Raw genomic sequence first — 21,548 nt, 5'->3', positions numbered from 1 at the left:
ACAAATGGCCTCAGTCACAGGGAGGGGCCCCAGTTCCCTGGTTGATGTGTTTATTTGGAGGACGTGATCTCCCAGACACTCAACACTCCGCCTGCCTGCTATCCCAGCAGCCCCCACAGGAACTCTGAAGTGTCTGGCAATGACCAGTGCTCTGTGGCTGCAGTTTTTGAGGTCTAGGCTGCTCCCCCCTGACTGCACACACCTAGGCTTTGCACCCAGACCCAGCCCTGAACCCCCACCACCTCAGAGGTCGGCACAGAGTGATGTACACAGCAATGGACAAAATCTGAGCTGCAGTCAGAAGTCCTTCAATGAATCTTCTTCCTCTGGGATGGGTGACTTTGCCTCTTGGAGCCTCAGTTTCTCTTATCTGGAAAAGAGGGAAAGAACTTATTTTTAGAGGTATTCTGGGAATGTGAACATACCAAGTATACTGGATTCTTAACAGGTGTTTGTATTATGGTGCTTTATTGCTGAAAGACTTCTCGGATGCTCCCTGATTATCAGAATCTGTTGAGATGGTTACTAATCTCTTGTGGTAGTAACTGCAAATTTGAAGGCATGAAAATACTTCCAAACTCCTGCCTTCCTCCAACATGCCCTCATATATTGATCAGAAAGGGCAGTGGTCCCATACTATCCCAACATTTAACTTTTAGAGACCCTACAGAAGCCATCTGAAGTTCTGTCTTTCCTTCTCCTTCTTGGGAACTGTCCTTACCCCATTCACATGTTTATAGAGGGAGCACTTTGCTAGATTATTACCTACCTTTGGGTCTCCATTGACCTCTGAGATTCTTCATGTTGGAATTAGAAGAATCCTTCCTTCCCCAAGGTGTGTAGGTCTGCAGCTGCTGGCAGCCATGTGGAAAACAGCAGCTTGCAGGGAGGGAGCAAAGCTGACACAGAGAGATGCAGAGACAAATGACACAACATGTTTGAGTCCATGGGTCAGATGCTCTTCAGCTGTCTGTCCCACCATTTAGTGGTGCAAACCATTCTTAAAATACAAAAGAAATAGCCCCCTCCCCCAGCCTCTCTTATGATTCCACTGATTAGACAGGCTGTGGGAATCTATCCAGAAGCAGGGTTGGTCTGATCAGATTGTATATATCCTAAAATGGGAGCATAGAGCAGGGGTCCCCAAACTATGACCCGTGGGCTGCATGCGGCCCCCTGAGGCCATTTATCCAGCCCCTGTCGCACTTCCGAAAGGGGCACCTCTTTCATTGGTGGTCAGTGAGAGGAGCATAGTTCCCATTGAAATACTGGTCAGTTTGTTGATTTAAATTTACTTGTTTCTTTTTTTTTCTTTTTTTTTACAGAGACAGAGAGAGAGTCAGAGAGAGGGATAGACAGGGACAGATAGAAACGAAGAGATGAAAAGCATCAATCATTAGTTTTTCGTTGCACATTGCAACACCTTAATTGTTCATTGATTGCCTTCTCATACGTGCCTTGACCGCGGGCCTTCAGCAGACCGAGTAATCCCTTGCTCGAGCCAGTGACCTTGGGCTCAAGCTGTGAGCTTTTGCTCAAACCAGATGAGCCCTCATTCAAACTGGTGACCTCGGGGTCTCGAATCTGGGTCTTCCGCATCCCAGTCCGATGCTCTATCCACTGCGCCACCTCCCGGTCAGGCTGTTTTTTTACTTTAAAATAAGATATGTGCAGTGTGCATAGGGATTTGTTCATAGTTTTTTTATAGTCCAGCCCTCCAACGGTCTGAGGGACAGTGAACTGGCCCCTGTGTAAAAAGTTTGGGAACCCCTGGCATAGAGTGTCAGGGTCACATAGGAGACAGTGCTGAGCTCTGGAGATAAAAAGACAGAGCCTTTGGGGCAGTCACGTATACTCTTACATAAGCAGAGACAGAGCTGGGAGGAAAGACAGGAGGAGGCTGGGAGAGGGGCTACCTTGGTTCCTAACAGCTTTCCCTTCCAGTTTTCATTTCCCCAGTCCTGCCCTGCCTTCCCTCGGGCGTCATGAACTATTTCTGCATCTATCTGGTCAATCTCTTTTGCTCAAACTCTTGGTGAGGTTTCCTTTTCCATGTCCCCACACTGTTTCTTCAACATAGTCCAAGATGGAGACAGCTAACAAGAGTCTGTGTTCACCCATAGAGGGCGCTGGAGAATGGGTCCCTACATGACTTCGGAATTTACAATCAGCTTTAAAAAACACTGACAACAGATATATGAAAAGATGCTCAGCTTCATTAGTTATTAGAGAAATGCAAACCAAAACTACAATGAGATACCACCTCACCCCTGTTAGATTAGCTATTATCAACAAGACGGGTAATAGCAAATGTTGGAGAGGCTGTGGAGAAAGAGGAACCCTCATACACTGTTGGTGGGAATGTAAAGTAGTACAACCATTATGGAGGAAAGTATGGTGGTTCCTCAAAAAACTGCAAATAGAACTACCTTATGACCCAGCAATCCCTCTACTGGGTATATACCCCAAAACCTCAGAAACATTGATACGTGAAGACACATGTAGCCCCATGTTCATTGCAGCACTGTTCACAGTGGCCAAGACATGGAAACAACCAAAAAGCCCTTCAATAGAAGACTGGATAAAGAAGATGTGGCACATATACACTATGGAATACTACTCAGCCATAAGAAATGATGACATCAGATCATTTACAGCAAAATGGTGGGATCTGGATAACATTATACGGAGTGAAATAAGTAAATCAGAAAAAAACAAGAACTACATGATTCCATACATTGGTGGAACATAAAAATGAGACTAAGAGACATGGACAAGAGTGTGGTGGTTACCAGGGGTGGGGGGAGGGAGGACATGGGAGGGAGGGAGGGAGAGAGTTAGGGGGAGGGGGAGGGGCACAAAGAAAACTAGATAGAGGGTGACGGAGGACAACCTGACTCTGGGCGAGGGGTATGCAACAAAGTTTAATGACAAGATAACCTAGACATGTTTTCTTTGAATATATGTACCCTGATTTATTAATGTCATCCCATTAACATTAATAAAAATTTATAAAAACAAAAAAAACAAAAAAACCCACAACACTGAGATATATAGTAATCCTCCATCCACAATATTGCTTTCTGCTGTTTCAGTGACCCACAGTCAACCGAAGTCAGAAAATACTAAATGGAAAAATTCTAGAAACAAACCATGTATAAATTTTAAATTGCATGCCATCTGAGTAGCATGGTGAAATCTCGCACTGCTCAGTTCTGTCCCATCAGAGATGTGAATCATCCTTTGTCCGTTTCCACAAGTTTATGCTTCCCGCCTGTTAGTCACTTAGCAGATTGACTGTCATGGTATCTCAGTGCTGTGTTCAAGCAACTCTATTTTACTTAATGATGTCTCTGAACTGCAGGAGTCCTGCTGCGGGCAGTTTAGATAATCCAAAGAGAAGTTGTAAAGTGTTTCCTTTAAGTGAAAAGGTATGTGTGTATGTACAGGAAAAAACAGTATGTATAAGGTTTGCTACTACCCATGGTTTCAGGCGTCCACTAGGGGTCTTGGATTATTGTATCACCTGTGGATAAGGGTGGAATTACACTAGTAATTCACATGCATAAATTCACCTATTTAAAGTGTACAATTTAGTGTCTCTTAAGTGTATCCACAGAGCTGTGCATACATCATCACTGCTAATCCCAGAGCGTTTTCATCCCTGCAAAATGAAACTCCATACCCATTTATCCTCCTGCTCTCCCCAGCCCCTGATAACCCCTAAACTGCTCTCTCTCTCTCTCTCTCTCTCTCTCTCTATATATATATATATATATATATATATATGCGCCTATTCTGGACATTTCATAGAAATGGAATCAGAAAAATAAAGTCTTTTGTCTATGGCTTTTTTTTTCAGAGACAGAGAGAGAGTCAGAGAGAGGGATAGACAGGGACAGACAGACAGGAATAGAGAGATGAGAAGCATCAATCATTAGTTTTTCGTTGCACATTGCGACATCTTAGTTGTTCATTGATTGCTTTCTCATATGTGCCTTGACTGCGGACCTTCAGCAGACCGAGTAACCCCTTGCTTGAGCCAGCGACCTTGGGCTCAAGCTGGTGAGCTTTTTGCTCAAACCAGATGAGCCCGCGCTCAAGCTGGCGACCTCCGGGTCTCGAATCTGGGTCCTCGGCATCCCAGTCCGACACTCTATCTACTGCCCCACCGCCTGGTCAGGCTGTGTATGGCTTTTTTCACTTAGTGAAATGTTTTTAAGGTTTATGTTGTAGTATGTATCATTGCTTCATTATCTTTTTAATGGCTGAATAAGATTCACATTTTCCTTACTCATTCATCAGTTGATGGATATCTAGGTTGTTTCTACTTTTCAGTTATTGTGAATAGTGTTGCTGCAAACATGTGCTTACAAGTATTTGTTTGAATGTCTGTTTTCAGTTCTTTTGGGTATATACCTAGGAGTGGAATTGCTGGGTTATATAATAATTCTATGTTTAACTCTTTGAGGAACTGCCAAAGCTGTTACATTTTACATTTCCACCACCAATTTTTCCACATCCCCCATCAATGCTTGTTATTTTTCTTTCTTTTTTAAAAGAAGCCGTCTTAGTGGCTGTGGAGTTGTACCGCTCTGTGGTTTTGATCGGCATTTCTCTAATGACTAATGACGTTGCATCTCTTCATGTGCATCTTCTCATTGGCCATTTGTATGTCTTCTTTGGAGAAATAGCTATTCAGATCCTTTGCCTATTTTCAAAAATTAGTTATTGGCCTATTAAAGAGTTTTAATAGTTTTTACATATTCTGAATACAAATTCCTTATCAGAGCTATGATTTGCAAATATTTTCTTCTATTCTGTTGGTTTCCCTTTCACTTTCTTGAAAGCACAAAAAATTTAAAGTTTTTTTAGATGTTATTTATTCATTTTAGAGAGAGGAGAGAGTGAGAGAGAGAGAGAGAGAGAGAGAGAAGGGGGGAGGAGCAGAAAGAATCAACTCCCATATGTGCCTTGACCAGGCAAGCCCAGGGTTTCGAACCAGTGACCTCAATGTTCCAGGTCGATGGTTTACCCACTGCACCATGACAGGGAAAAATTTAAAGTTTGAAGTCCAATTTATGTATTTTTTTCTCTTGTCATCTATGCTTTTGGTGGCATATCTAAGACTATTCAGTCTTTTACTTTAAGTTCAAATTCCTTCCATCTGTGGAGTTCCGAATTTTGTCTGCTATTTGCAAATGTCTTTTTTATCTGTCTCAAATTATGAATTCCTAGGGACTGTGACCAACTCCGACAAACAAGCCTACACTGTGCCATTAATTAAAGCTTTATAGTTAGGATAATGACCTACTGATTGATAAGTTCTTCTTTGAGTCTAACCACATATTGCAGAACAAATCTATTTCTCCTTCACAGGTTTTAAGGCAACTTTGATGTGAAGGCCTCAGAAAAAGGGGAGACCCCTGAACACAGTGGAAGCGGTCAGCAGTGGCTGACCCACATGGAGTTTGCCCACCAGCAGCCAGAATTCCCACAGAGCCCGGCTTTCCACCCAGCCAAGGGCAGCAGTTCATACTGGGACAATGGGGTGGGGTGGGCTGGGCTGGGAGTCAGCACCACCTCTTCCACTCAAAGGAGAAGACTGTGCTGCCTGGACAAGATCAAGTCTCTGGTGCTGGTGGCTCTGGCTAAGGGCAATAACGTGGGCGAGGCAGGCAGGCGCAGGGAAACAGGGATGATGGCTGCCCAGCCCCTGGTCTGGAGACACGCTGTATGGGCTGCAGCTTCTCCGGGTCAGCTCTTCCCTTTGGGAAGCTTGTCTCTGGGGATCTTCCTAGGTTCTTCCAGGGCAGGCCAGCCTGAGCCAGGCACTCCTTCCACTGGGGGACAGGGCCCACGGCCCATCGGCTCCAGGTGCCGGCTGCCCACACTCACGGACTTGGCAGAACTCACGAGCACATTCTGACCCACCTCCTGTGTGAGATCTCCTACTGCGTGCCTGTGCCACCACAGGGCCCTCAGCCAGGACCTCAGCACTGGGCCTGGCACACTGTGGGGGTTTGGGCGGGGAGACAACATCCCTGCTAAGCTCAGAGGCCCTGGAAAGAGCCTGGGTTTTGGTGTCAAAACAATTTTTGTGTTACCATTTACTTCAAGTGTGATTTGGGTAAGTCACTTACCGTCTTCAAAAGTTGGTCTCACATCTGGTAAAATGATGGTACTGATCTCACAGTGTGGTGATGAGAGGACACGAGGTGAGGCATGTAAGTGTCTAATGTCTGAGAGGACAGGCTTGACAAACGAGAGATACTGTGATTATTGACTGCAGAGCCAGCTGTCAACCCTGGGCTCGCTTTAATCTCCTCCTCAATCTCCTAAATTGGCACTTCACCCCAGGTCTCCTGAAGTCCTGCATGTTCAGTCCAGCACACTCCCGTCCACTTGGAGTCTCAGGGTGCCCCAACTCGGCATGCTAATGCAGAGCTCCTCATCTCCCTCTGAAAACTCGCTTCCATTCCCATGTTTGCCTTCTCAGAAAGACTTGACCATCCAGCCGGTGGTCCTAGGTGGCGTTCTAGATATGTGCTCTTCCATATTCTTCATATCCATGCAGTCATCAAACCCTCTGTGACATCTTGTGTTTGCATCCTTCCCTGTCCCACGGCCCATGTGCAGTGAAGGACCCCCATCAGTTCCCTGGGACACTGCGACACCACGCACTCCTTCTCCGTGTCTTCCTAGGGTCTCTCTTACACCGACACCAGCAGGCTTTTGCCTCCTCCCCACCAGCCTGCTATTATCAAGATCTTCAGTGCCTGTTGCCAATCTGAACCTAATAATTCCTATGGTGCATATTCCTTCACCCACTGGTTGCATTTGGCAGTGGCCCTCTCCTTGTCCTGAGATACCTTCTCTGCCTGTCTTCAGGACACTTCTGATCAATTTCTCTCCTAGCCCTCAGGTTGTGTCCCCTCAGTCTCCCTGGCTAGTTTACCCTCATCTCGTTAGTGTTGGTGTTCCCTGGAGCTCATTTCTTAACTCGTTTTCTACCTTCCTGCACAGGTTATGACGGGTGATCTTGTTATGTCCTGTGAATTTCTTTCCTTTCCTCTTTTTTTAAATGTGAGAGGATGGGAGATAGTGAGACAGACTCCTGCGTGTGCCCCGATTGGGATCCACATGGCAATCCCATTTTGGGCCGATGCTTGCATACAAAGCTATTTTTAGTGCCTGAGACTGACTCATTCAGACCAACTGAAGCTATCCTCAGTGCCCAGGGCCATACTTGAAACAATCAAGCCACTGGCTGCGGGAGGGGAAGCGGGAGAGAAGCAGATGGTCGCTTCTCCTGTCTGCCTTACCGAGGACTGAACCTAGGATGTCTATATGCCAGGCCAATGCTCTATCCACTGAGCCACTGGTCAGGGCCATGTCCTGTTGATTTCAGTACCATCACTATGTTGATTTCCAGCTCTGGCCCAGACCTCTCCTTTTATTTGTATCTCTAACTGCCTACTTGATATCTCCATTAGAATGTCAGACAGACATCTCAAATGCACCACATCCAAAACTGAGCTCCTAGTCTTGCCCACAAACCTGCTCTCCTGCAGTCTGTTTTTCCCATCTCAGTAAACACAACTCTATTTGTCCAGTTGCTTAGGTAAAAACAACAACAACAAAAAACCCCAAAAAGACAAACAAATACACTTGGTACCTCTCACATGCTACAAGAAATAGGTCAGGAAGTTCTGCCCACTCTAATTTCAGAATACATCCAGAGTCTAAACACTTCCCACCATCTTGCCAGCTAGCAAGCTAGTCCGAGCCACCAGCATCTCTCACCTGGATTACCGTAGTGGCTTTCGACCAGTGTCCACGCTTCTGCCCTGGCCTGCTTCTAATATGACTTAGGGCACGTCACTCCATTCATAGCCCTCCAAGGCCCCTCCATATCACACCCAATAAAAGCCACACTCCTTACAATGACCACAAGGCTCTGTGTGGGACCTTGTTTCCACTCTGACCCTTGTCATCTTCTACAATACTTTCCTTATTGCTGTCCTGAGTCTTACTCCATGTCCCTTGAATATGGCCAGCCTCATCCCACCTCAAAAACTTTGAACTTGCTGTTTCCTCTCCCTGGAATGCTGTTCCTCCCGATATCCCCAAGGTTTTACTCCCTCATTTCATTCAGACCTTTGCTTGCCACCTCCCCAGAGAAGCACACCCTGACTGTCCCATCTAAAACATTAACTGCTGGCTTTTCTTAGCCTCCTTTCCTGCTTTATTTTTTTCTCCTTAGCACTTATACTTCCTAACATGTTATTCATTTTACTTGCTTACTTGTTGTGATGGTTCATTTGGGATGTCAATTCGACTGGGTGCCCAGATACTTGTAAAATAATATTCTGGGTGTGTCTGAAAGAGTGTTTCTGGATGAGAGTGACATTTGAACCGGCAGATGGAGTAAAGCAGATTGCCCTCCCCCATGTGGACGGGCTTCATCCAATCCAATGAAGGCCTGAACAGAATAAAAGGCTAAGTAACAATTCTCTCTCTCTGTTAGGATGCTTATCTCCTCCTGCCTTCACTCAGATGTAGACTGAATATAGATATAGATAGGGATAAAGATAGAGAGCTATAGATCTCTCCTATTGGTTTTGTTTCCCTGGAGAACCTAGACTAATACACTTATCTATTGTCTAAATTCCTTCACTACACCAGGTCAATTAGCTCAGTCTGTTAGAGCATCATCCCAAAATGCTAAGGTTGCAGGTTCAATCCCCTATCGGGGCATATATGGGAAGCAACCAATGAATGCACAACTAAGTGAAGCAATAAATGGATGCTTCTCTCTCTCTCTTCTCTCCTCTCTCTGTCTCTCTAAAATCAATCAATTAAAATAAAAAAAAGAATAAATCCCTTCATTACAATGTAAGCTAGCTGAGAGCAAAGGTTTTTGTATATTTTGTGGCCTATTTTGTCTCTGGTACCTAGAACAGTGCCTGCATACAGCAGGTGGTCAGTCAAGTTTCGGTGAATGAAGCACTCCTCCGTGGGCTCTGCTTCTTAGGCCCTCCCCTCCAGGCTATGCCCCACACTGCAGCCAAGGATGTCTTGTCAGAGCACATATTTAATCAGGTCATCTCTTTGACCAAGAATTTAGTGGCCTCAGACTGTGCGATTGTATGAGGTTGTCCAGCATTTCTTGACAGTCCAGGCTAAACCAGAGAGGCTGATGATGGATGAATGTACACTGAAAATTTCCTGGCAAGTGAGACACCAGGCCAATGGGACCAGTGGAATGCAGATAAGAACGAAGGACAAAATGTACCAAAACAGGTAAAGTATATGCAGAAAGAAGGAAAAATAGGAGTAAAAGAGGGTGAGTGACAAAGTTGGAGTGAGAGGAGTTATGGTCAAAGGGAGGTGTTTGCATTTTCAATGTCGGAAGCGAGTGATCCTGAGTGACGTGCCCAGAATGTGGCCGGGGAAGTGTGAGGCCTGGAGTGCGGTGGAAGCGCTGGTTCCTGGAAACGAGGCCCTCGAGGAGCTGAGAGGGCAGGGTGCTGAGGAGTCATTGCATCATGTCTTGCCCACTTCTGGAAGTGAAAGGAGGCATCGCTACTTTATAATGTACACAGGAAAGACTGGCATGCGGCTAGAGTGTCCTGAGCAAGCTGAGATGTGGCCGTCCTAATACTTAGCCAGTCGGGCAGATGGCAGGCCTCGGGATGGGGGAAACAGAGCCCTGGTGTGATGCTGTCAGGGACTGAGGTGAATGCAGGGACTTGAGCACACAGAGTAGGAAAAGGTGGCCGGGCCAAGAGCTCACCAAGTGCGAGAAGCCCAGGTGGGAAGCTTCGCTGCAGAGAGTGGAGGACCCAGACCCGACCCCCAGACCTGGTTGCGGTTAGTAAGCTAAACAATGAGATTTGTTTAGCCTCATGCATGAGACACTTCTTTGGACTTTCACAAACATTTGTTTTTTCAGCTCATAACTTTCCTGAGAGTCCTCTGCTGTCCTTCTGTTTTCAGAAAGTGAAACCAAGGCAGAGTGTGACCTAGAGCAGTGGTCCCCAACCCCCGGGCCGCAGACTGGTACCGGTCCATGGGTCATTGGGTACCGGTCCGCAGAGAAAGAATAAATAACTTACATTATTTCAGTTTTATTTATATTTAAGCCTGAACAATGTTTTATTTTTTAAAAATGACCAGATTCCCTCTGTTACATCCGTCTAAGACTCACTCTTGATGCTTGTCTCAGTCACGTGATACATTTATCCGTCCCACCCTAAAGGCCGGTCCGTGAAAATATTTTCTGACATTAAACGGGTCCGTGGCCCAAAAAAGGTTGGGGACCACTGCCTTAGATGACTGACCCAAGGCAAATCGAGGACACCCCTGAAGTCAGGCTGCCGCCTGAGACACGGGGCATCCAGGTAAATCTGAATTTCAGATAAACAACGATGATTTTTTAGTATAACTATGTCCTAACTACTGCACAGATATTCTTTTTGTTGTTGTTGTTGTTGTTGTTTTTAGTTTTTGTTGTTTTGTGGCAGAGACAGAAAGAGTCAGAGAGAGAGGGATAGATAGGAACAGACAGACAGGAACAGAGAGAGATGAGAAGCATCAATCATCAATTTTTTGTTAGGACACCTTAGTTGTTCATTGATTGCTTTCTCATATGTGCCTTGACCGCGGGCCTTCAGCAGACAGAGTAACCCCTTGCTCAAGCCAGCGACCTTGGGTCCAAGCTGGTGAGATCTGCTCAAACCAGATGAGCCCGCACTCAAGCTGGCGACCTCGGGGTCTCCAACCTGGGTCCTCCGCATCCCAGTCCGACGCTCTATTCACTGCGCCACCGCCTGGTCAGCACAGCTATTCTAATACTAAAAAAATAAGATAAATAAATCATTGTTTATCTGATATTCAAATTTAATTAGGCAATCTTGTTTTTTGTTTGTTTGATTTATTTTTGCTTTGTGTTGCTAAACCTGGCAGTCCAGAAGGAAGGGTAGTAGGCCAGAGTGGCTGTGTGAATCGGAGAGTGTTGTGAGTGGCCCAGGAGGCTGGAGAGCCGGCCCAGATCTGAGGGTGACGGAGAGAAGAGTGTTAGCATGGGAGAAGGACTCTGCACCAGCAGAGTCAGCCTGTGAGCCCAGGGGCCAGTAGGCGAGTATGATGGCTTTTTGCACACTTGCTCACAGTTAAACAGAGTCGTGGAGACCACAAGGGTGCTCACAGTTGCTGTTTTAGTGGCATGCTCCAGCTCTGGGAAGGAGGCACCACACACATCCTGAGGACTAGAGTGCGGATGAGGATGCTGAGGCTCAGGGAGACTTTGGTGAGGTTCTGGAGTTAGACTCACAAAGCGAGGGCACCAGCTCATGCAGGAGCCATGGCAAACCCTAAAACAGGCCCTGGGGGGCAAGGTGTCACTAAGGGGGATGGCAGAGTGCAGGGGAGGGGACTCAGCCTGAGAGAGCCAGCATGGAGAGGAAGAGAGAGGCAGGGAGAAGAAAAATGACCAAAGCTCAGGATCCACTAGTAAATCATTAGCCTTCGCCAGAACATGTAAGCTGTGGACAGTTACTATAAACCAATAGCAAAACTAAAAAGAGTAAAAGTATCAAACTCTCTGATAAAGGTTCAGAAGAGCCTGAACTCCGGCAGGCCCTGAGGTGGCCTCAGAGACAAAGCCTCCCATTACATAGATTGGGAAGCCAGGTGCAGCAAGAGACAGTGGTTTTGGGCAGCTGATGCCCTCAGTGACCTTATGGCATCTCTGTCTCTTTGGGCCTCAGTTTCCTCTGCCATAAAGTACAGGGGTGAGTGTGGGTTCTTCAGGGGAGCTCGGGAAGCCTTCAAGCTAGTTTTTTAATTGTCAGGAGACAATGAATATTGTTCCAGGTGCTGGGGTCTGTGCATTCTTTCACCAGCATGAACTGATGCCCTACTGTGTATCAGGCAGCTTGCTGCATGCTGGGCAAAGTCTCTGCCTTCATGGGACCTACATCCTGGGGAGGGGTATGGGTGGAGTGGGAGAACCCAAGCAATAAACAAGTGGACAAATAAACAAGCAAGGAGGCAACGTTTGTGTTGAAGCACGAGTGATCTATGTGGCCAGGCAAATATTTGGGGCAGAGCGGCCCAGGAGTGGAGATGGTCAGGACAGAGATCCTCAGGGGCGACAACGTTGAGGGTGCTAGAAGAGCAGAGAGAAGGCCAGTGACTAGAAAAAAGTGAGTGAAGTGAGAGGGAAGGGCAGGTTCTGCAGGAACAGGCTTGGGATTGGGACTCTGGGCTGTTTTTCAGTGTGGTGGAAACTATATGAGGGTTTTCAGCAGCGATGTAGTAGCATCTGAAAGATGTCTTAAAAGGTGGTTTAATAAGTACCTGTCTAGGATACTGGGGTAAGTGAAATAAGCCAGGCTCAGAAAGACAAGTACTACATGATACCACTGATATGAGAAATGTAACAGAGTCACTCTCATAGAAGCAGAGGGTGGAACAATGATTGTGAAGGCTGAGAGAAGGGGAACATAGGGAGATATTAGTTGAAGGGTACACATTTGCAGGTATACAAGATGACTAAAGATCCACTGTACAACGTAGTGCCCATGTTTAGCAATATTATATTATATTTTTTAAAATATGCTAAGATGGTAGGTCTTAGGTAAAGTATTCTCTCTCTCTTCCTCTCTCTCTCTCTCTCTCTCTCTCACACACACACACACACAAATATATGCACACACACACAAAAGAAAAAAAGAAAGAAATGTTATAACATGACCAGGTACACCAGTGGTGTATATAGATGCTTTTTTATAAATGAAGCAAAAGTATCAAAAAATATATATTTTGCACAATGTATTCTGATAGTCTCAAATATTCTATTTCAAGAAAATAAAAATCAGGTCATGACCCATTAAACTGATTTCACAACCCACTCATTGATTGTTGCACTGCTTATGTTGCACTGCTTTTAGAACATCATTCTGGGCCTTGGGTATACAGTGTATTGTGGGATAGTGGAGGGAAGCAAGAGAAGCAGCAAGAAGAGCAGTAAAGAGGGTGTTGCGCAAACTCATGCATAAGAGGATAGAGAATTAGATGGGGATGTTGCAGGTGAGGACAAAAGCAGGTAGGCAGATACGAGATATATATTTTATTTTATTTTATTTTTACAGGGACAGAGAGAGAGAGTCAGAGAAAAGGATAGACAGGGACAGAAAGACAGGAATGGAGAGAGATGAGAAGCATCAATCATCAGTTTTTTGTTGCGACCTTAGTTGTTCATTGATTGCTTTCTCATATGTGCCTTGACCGTGGGCCTTCAGCAGACTGAGTAACCCCTTGTTTGAGCCAGTGACCTTGGGTCCAAGCTGGTGAGCTTTTGCTCAAACCAGGTGAACCCGTGCTCAAGCTGGCGGCCTCGGGGTCTTGAACCTGCATCCCAGTCCAACGCTTTATCCACTGTGCCACCGCCTAGTCAGGCAGGATATATATTTTAGAAGCAGCATGAATGGGACTTATTAATGAATTAGATGCAAAGGGCAAGAGAAGGAGGAATTAATAATGACTTTGTGGCCCTGGCTGGTGGCTCTGTGGATAGAGTATTGGCCTAGCATATGGATGTTTTGGGTTTGATTCCCAGTCAGGGCAAACAGGAGAAGTTACTATCTGCTTCTCCCTCCCTCCCTCTCCCCTTTCTCTCTCTCTTCCCTTCCTGCAGCCAGTGGCTTGATTGATTTGAAAGAGGCCCCAGGCACTGAGGATAGCTCCCTTGGAGCATATCAGCCTCAGGGGCTAAAAATAGCTCCATTGATTCAAGCATCGGCCCAAGACAGGATTGCTGGGTGAATTGGAGTGCATGTGGGAGTCTGCTTCACAATCTCCCTTCCTGTTACCTAAAAAATGATAATAATGACTTTGTTTTTGGCTTGGGTTTCTGGGGAACAGTAGTGCTGGTTACTGACAGTAGTACCCTGGGAAAGGAGTGGATCGTTTTCAGTGCACTTTCATTTCTTTTAATTGTTTCTGTTCTAGACTTAGATTCAGCTCAAGAGAAAGTACACAACAGGCAGAAAATCCCACATTACATGTAGATGCTCTATCCACTGTGCCACCACTGGTCAGGCAGTTTCTTGTTTTTTTGTTTTTTTTAATTTTATTTATTTTTTACAGAGACAGAGAGTGAGTCAGAGAGAGGGATAGACAGGGACAGAGAGACAGGAACGGAGAGAGATGAGAAGCATCAATCATTAGTTTTTCATTGTGCGTTGCAACACCTTAGTTGTTCATTGATTGCTTTCTCATATGTGCCTTGACCGCAGGCCTTCAGCAAACAGAGTAACCCCTTACTGGAGCCAGCGACCTTGAGTCCAAGCTGGTAGGCTTTTGCTCAAACCAGATGAGCCTGCGCTCAAGCTGGTGACCTCCGGGTCTCGAACCTGGGTCTTCCACATCTCAGTCCGATGCTCTATCCACTGTGCCACCACCTAGTCAGGCCAGTTTCTTGTTTTGCTTTAACATTTCGCATGACATTACAGCCTTTCCACCACAAAAATACAGTTACAAAAATCACCTCAAGTGCGTAGACAACAGCAGAACATAATCAGATAATTAGGATGTGATGAATTTTGAGTATTTATTACCTTTGCTTTTAATATAGTTTTTATGATCTTATAAAATTTAATTTTTAATAATGACTGTGTTTAACAACTGGCTGACAAAATCCCTAAAAATGTGGCAATTGGCTCTTATGAATCTGGCACACCACTGCCTGGGAGTCTTTTGGGCTCAGACAGGCTGAAGGTCCGAGATTAGAAGGAACTGTGAGCCCACTCAGGCCATTGGAGGTGAGAAGTGAGCCTGGCCCCTGCTCCTTGGTCTCACATGGCACCTTGGCCTGAACCATAGTCTCCGGAAGGAGAGAAAGAAGGGGCACAGGAGAGAAGGTCTCCAGCCAGGAAAATGAGCGGCAGGAAGGGCTGGCAGCATGAATGGAATCATGGGAGCTGTTTTTCTCTGTCTTACCAACGGCAGCAGCCTGGGAAAACAATACCCCCGACTTAGTGTCACTTCATGACCCACAAGGAAAACCGCCCAAGTGTGGGTCTGTGAGGAGTTGGCCAATTGGGGTGGGCCTAGAATCCTTGCCCAGCCCTGAGCTCTCAGTTTTGCCTGCTTCTGCTTTCCATCCTCCAGCATGGTGATAACTCAGCTCTGGCTCCAGCTTCCCCTTCTCTGAATTGGTCTAATGTGCCAGGTCCTGGCAACGTCGGAGGGAGTAGCTGCTTGTCCTTCACTGGGAAGACCACAGCAAGAGCAAGGTTGGCATTCTGATTCCTCAGCTTCAGGTGTCCTGCCTGGACGCCACCTATTCTCCACGTCTCTCCACTTCAGAAGCTGTAGGCGCCGAGCATATCACCTCCCTGTAGCAGATTTGGAAGCTGAGGTCCAGGAAGGTCAAGAATCCTGCCAGATTGCCAACAGAAGGAACTGCACACTTATTTGGCAAAATAAAAATGTCTGACATCAAGTGTTGGGAAGGGTGTGAACCCACAGGGTGTATCTTATAAAGGTGAGCAATGATATATCCTATACTGCAGTGAATGCACATACTCAAGAGCTACTCCTGCAAATGTGTGTCAGAAAAAGCCTAGCTGTGCTGTTGAAGCACTATCACTTTTTTTTATTCATTTTAGAGAGGAGAGGGAGAGATAGAGAGAGAGAAGGGAGGAGGAACTGGAAGCATCAACTCCCATATGTGCCTTGACCAGGCAAGCCCAGGGTTTCGAACCGGCGACCTCAGCATTCCCAGGTCGATGCTTTATCCACTGCGCCACCACAGGTCAGGCTGAAGCACTATCAAGAGTAAAGAGCTATAGTCACATACTAGGACACAATATAGCTATCTAAATGAATGAATTGTAGTGGCATACCTTCATATGATTAAAATTTAGCAGTACTGGCCCTGGCCAGTTGGCTTAATGGTAGAGCGTCGACCAGTGTATGGATATCCCAGCTTTAATTCCCAGTCAAGACACAAAGGAAAAGCAACCATTTGCTTCTTTCCCTCCTCCCTCTCCCCTTTCTCTCCCTCTTTCTCCTGCAGCCAGTATCTCAATTGGTTCAGGTGTTGTCCCGGGGCCCTGAGCATACCTCGGTTGATCGAGCATCAGACCCAGATAGGGGTTACCGGGTGGATCCCAGTCAGGGTGCATGCAGGAGTCTATCTCACAGTCACCCCTCTTCTCACTTAAAAAATTTAGCAGGCCCTGGCCAGTTGGCTCAGTGGTAGAGCATCGGCCTGGCGTGCAGGAGTCCCAGGTTCGATTCCCGGCCAGGGCACACAGGAGAAGCGCCCATCTGCTTCTCTACTCCTCCCCCACTCCTTCCTCTCTGTCTCTCTCTTCCCCTCCCGCAGCCAAGGCTCCATTGGAGCAAAAGTTTGCCCGGGCGCTGAGGATGGCTCCATGGCCTCTGCCTCAGGCGCTAGAATGGCTCTGATTGTGGCAGAGCGATGCCCCAGATGGGCAGAGCATCGCCCCCTGGTGGGCATGCCGGGTGGATCCTGGTTGGGCGCATGCGGGAGTCTGTCTGCCTCCCCGTTTCCAACTTCAGAAAAAAAATACAAAAAAAATTAGCAGTTCTATATTGAATGAAATAAATCACAATAATTGCAAACATCATGCTACTCTTCTAATAAAATTAAATTACAAATTAAAGGTATATACTTTTAGAAGAAACTATAAAAATGGGGAAGCAAGAGAATGATTTCACATGGTGATTATCTCTGGTTGGGGAGCCTGGGGAATTGGTTAACGACAGACCTCAAAGGTAGATATGCTACTGTCAAGGTCTGAGTTTTTGTGTTGGCTGGTTTGTTCACAGGTATATTGATAAATAAACAATTGAATGAAACTATTACCAAGCAGGGATTATGGTAATGGCCTCTATGAGCCTCAGCTGAAGGAGAGGGATAAGGTTGGTATTGAAAATCAGAAGACTTAGCTACTGCCACCAAGTAATTTTCAGAGGGACAATGCAAAATCACAGAACCAGGAGTCATGGAAGTTTCCTTTTCTGAGCATCAGTTTTCATACAGGTAAAATGAGATTTTTGGACCTCATCTGGGCTCATGAGGTTTTGAGCTCCTCTATTAAGTGAGTTAGAGCAGACTCTGCTGCTGTAACAAATAAGCCCAATCTCAGTGGCTGACTACAGAAGGTCTGTTTCTAGCTCACCCTGCAGTCTGAAAGGCCCTCCTGCCAGTTCTCCTGCAGTGCTGACTTAGGGGTCTGGCCTCTGCTGTCCTGGAGTTTTTCACTTCCCTTGCCAGAATGGGAAATTGAAAATGTGGAGAACTCATGCCTACTCCTGTTGCCTCTCTAGAGACTCAGTGTTTCTGTGTACCTTCCTCTGATCAAGAACAAGTCCCATGGTCCAAGCTCAGTTGCAAGGGAGGCTGGAAAGCAGAGTAAATGGTAGCTCTCTCTGCCACAGCCCCTGCATTTCTATAATCCTCTGAGTCCCTGAGACCAGATTTAACAGTCTCCTGTCTCTGAGACTACCAGCCACATTGGCTTTCTGAGTTTAATTCATTTATTCATTCATTAAGAAAACAGAGGGCCTGCTCTGATCCAGCGCTGGGCCAGGCAGAGAATAACAGTGGTGGTGCTGGGAGGGAAGGGAGTGAAAAGGTAGGACTATTTTTTTAAATGCATTCATTGGTTAAATTTTTTTAATTTATTTTTTAAATTGAACTTATTGGGGTTCAGGTTCAGGTGTGTAACTCAACCAAACATTGTCTGCACACTGAATTGTGAATGCGTTGCCCCAAGCAAAGTCTCTTCATCCCAATTTTCCCCCAGTTTTGCCCACCTCTACCTACCCCTCTTCACTCTATCACCACACTGTTATCTGTGTCTACATGATACATATATATATGATGTATATATATATTTTTATTTATTTATTCATTTTAGAGAAAAGAGAGAGAGAGAGAGAGAGAGAGAGAGAGAAGGGGGGAGGAGCAGGAAGCATCAACTCCCATATGTGCTTTGACCAGGCAAGCCCAGGGTTTTGAAACGGCGACCTCAGCGTTCCAGGTCGACGTTTTATCCGCTGCGCCACTATGGTTTTTGTTTTTTGCTTAAACCCTTCACCACTATTATCCAGTCCCCCAACCCTCTCTCCTCTGAAGGCTGAGAACTAACCATTTTACAAATATCATAATACCATATGAATACTGTAAGCTGAGAATAAAAGAGAGAATTTCTAATGGTGTGTGTGAGTGGGGATGTCAGAGTCATGATGACAAAAGGTGTCTTTGAGAAAGTAATTTTTTCAGCTAGGTCTTGAAGGGTGAGAGGAGACTGCCAGGAAAACTGAAAAAGGAGGCTCTTCCTGGCGGGAACAGCATGTGCAAAGACATGGAGGTAAAGAAAGCTTTGCCTCATCAGGGAAGGGCCAGTTGTTTCATTTTGTTAGAGGATAGGGTACCCATGTGATTGATGCAGGTGGTTTGTACCTGCAATTAGGGTAGAAAGGTGGTTAGGAGTCTGGTGACAAAAGGGCTTGAATGTCATGTTCCACAGATGTTTGGACTTTATCAAATGAGCAACCATGAAAAGATACTTTTTCTTTCTTTCTTTTTTTTTAAGTAAGAAGAAGGGAGATAGAGAAACAGACTCCCCCATACACCTGACCAGGATTCAAGTGGAAACCCTGGTCTGGGGCTGATGCTCAAATCAACTGAGCTATTTTAAGCACCTGAGGTCAATGATTGGATTAACCGAACCATCCTCAATGCCTGGGGCTGACACTCTAGCCAGTCCAGCCACTGGCTGTGGGAGAGGAATTGGGAGAAAAGAGGGAGAGGAAGGAGAAAGAAGCAGATGGTCACTTCTCTTGTGTGCCCTGACAGGGAATTGAACCTGGGACATCCATACACCAGGCCGATATTCTAACTGAGAAAAACAGCCAGGGCTGGAAAGATTCTAAGAAGGCAAAGAGACCAAGGGGTAACAGACATAGTACAAAGCCACTCTCCCTTGTTCCCCACAAGAAGACATGTTCCCATTTGACCACTGGTCCTGAGTGTCCAGGCATCTTTCTAGCCCTGAAGGCCTGGCGTCTCTCCTCGGGTTGAGGCTATTGATAAAATGTATATGGCTTGGGTTTTTTGTTTGTTTTTGTTTTTATTTTGAGAAAAGTGGTTATGAGCCTGACTGGTTGCGGTGCAGTGGATAGAATGTCAACCTGGAACACTGAGGTTGCCAGTTTGAAACCTGAGGTCACCAGCTTGACCCTGGGTCACTTGCACAACCCTAAGGCCACCAGCTTGAGCTTGGGGTCACTGGCTCAACCTCAGGGTTGCCGACATGATCCCGAGGTTGCTAGTTCAATCCCCAGTCAAGGCACATATTCGAAGTAATCAATGTACAACTAAGTGGAGCAACAAGTTGATACTTCTCTCCTTCTCTCTAAAAAAAAAGGAAGGTGGTTGTGAAATTGGAAGGAGAGGAGGGAAGTCATTTCTGCCCGTAGCTCCTATGTAACAAACAGTCCATCTCTGCCCATCACTTTCCTGAGGGCTGTCCTTTGGGATACGGGGCCCTGCGAGGCCTACTCCTATGACTTCTAGGAATCAGAGGTGCAGGGCTCCTGCCAGCTTGCCTTAGGCCGTGCACAGAGGGCCGGGTGGAGAACCCTAGGATTCTGACATCCACCCTGGCAGCCCTAATGCCTGCCTCACAGTGTCCAGGCTTGAAACCAATAGCACTTTCCAAGGGCCTTCCAGAGGCCAGGGCCTTCTGAGTATCCAGTGCCTTCCCGTGTCCTGGAATTCAAGTAACACTAAGAAAGTTTTACACACAAGGAAACTGTCCAGCAGAGTATATTCAACTCACCAATGTCACACAGCTAGGAAAGGGACAGTCTCTAAAAGCCCAGTCACTTTCCACATCTCAAACCTGAATGGAGTGGCTGGCTGAGTTCAAGATTCATGGATCTCTCCACCTTTTGTGGTTCTCTTATGGCCAAGAGTCTAGGGTTGGGGCTGGAGTGGTTACTCTGTCCCTCAGGTTTTACCTTTGGAGCACTGCCACAAAGATATCTGGGACTCGTGGTGCTGAATCACCATCTGTCCCAGCAACAAGGGGGCCGCATCCAAGGGAAGAGGTAACTTTTGTGTCTGTGTGCTTGTGCGTGTGTGCATGCACACACGTGAGCACGCAAAGGTGCCTTCTGTACGATATTTTGAGCCTGCTAGAGTTGAGGGCACAACCTCTTTTCTAACCTGCATAGTCACAATGTAGATTAGAAAACATCCTGGGAAGGTGGATTTAAGTCAGGGGTGGTAAATTGTTTTCATCTTCTGAGTCAACTCCACCTTTAGTGGCGGCACAGGTGGCTGTGTTGAGAAGGAATCTGAAGTCATGTCTTGAAAGGAACCCTGCACTCAGTGACTTCTGTCCTGGGTAGGGGGTGGGCAGTGGCACTTTCAGGGAGATTATTTGCTATTTTGCTGTCACTACTGTAAACTACTGGGTGAAACTGAAGCCTCCTGTGTCAACACTCAGCCCAAAGAACCCAGTGCCCAGTCCTGGCCCAGAGGAGAGGCCACCTCAGCCTCCCACTGCTGTTTATTCCTGAGGCATGAGGTGCAGGCAAATTCAAGAGGGTTAGGGAGTCTTTTGTATTATAAATCACTATGAGATGTGTTTAAGGAAATAAGTAGTATCAATTTGCACAGGATAGTGAAGTCACCTCTTCTGCTCACCTCTGCCTGCCTTTCAAGCCCAAATTGAAAGCCGATTCCCAATGAGGACCCACTTGCTCTTTCTAAAGTTTCTCCTACTTCTCTGAGTTCAAAGCTCTTGGTTTGAAACTCTATCAAACACCTATCAGACCTGTTGCCTGGGCAACTCTAGGGGCAGACACTTCCCTACATGCACCCTTCTCCCCACAATCTCCATTCTAGATAAATTGAATATTGCTCTTATTGAAATTATTAATATCATGCTTCCCTGCTACATGACTGCTTAGTCACAGCTAGCAAAGCACCTTCCTGTTCCCATCCTCATCTGACTCCACCAGTCACTAATTGAGAAAGCATAGATTTCTTTTCTTCAAATCCTGTCTTCTCTCCATGGTTCCATTCTGCAGATCAACAGGTGGTCAGAGTCACCAGAAGGAGAGGGGGCAGGGACCCAATCCTCACCTGGGAGTTCCCTCCTACCTGCCCTTCTGAGGACAGTGTTGCCACACTAGGAGACGGCTAGACCAGGACCAGTGTAGGGAATGTTGGCATGTGGGGTGGATTAGCAGCAGGCGGTTTAGCCATCAGGCTTCCTGGGTGACACTGGATAAGTCTCTTTCTTTCTCTGGCCGTGGTGCCTCCTCCTCTGTAAAGTGAAAGCTTGGGCTAGGACCTCTGACATTTTAAGTGTGTATGTGATGGGGAATGGGGAAACAGAGTTTGGCTATGGCCCGGTCTTCTGGGCCTAGTGCCCAGTCCTCTGATACCCACCGGGTCACCCACACCCATCACCCTGCCCCCATCCCAC

Source organism: Saccopteryx bilineata, chromosome 9 (genome assembly GCF_036850765.1).
Source record: "Saccopteryx bilineata isolate mSacBil1 chromosome 9, mSacBil1_pri_phased_curated, whole genome shotgun sequence".
In the NCBI taxonomy this organism is placed as follows: domain Eukaryota; kingdom Metazoa; phylum Chordata; class Mammalia; order Chiroptera; family Emballonuridae; genus Saccopteryx; species Saccopteryx bilineata.
This window is presented reverse-complemented; position numbering follows the sequence as displayed.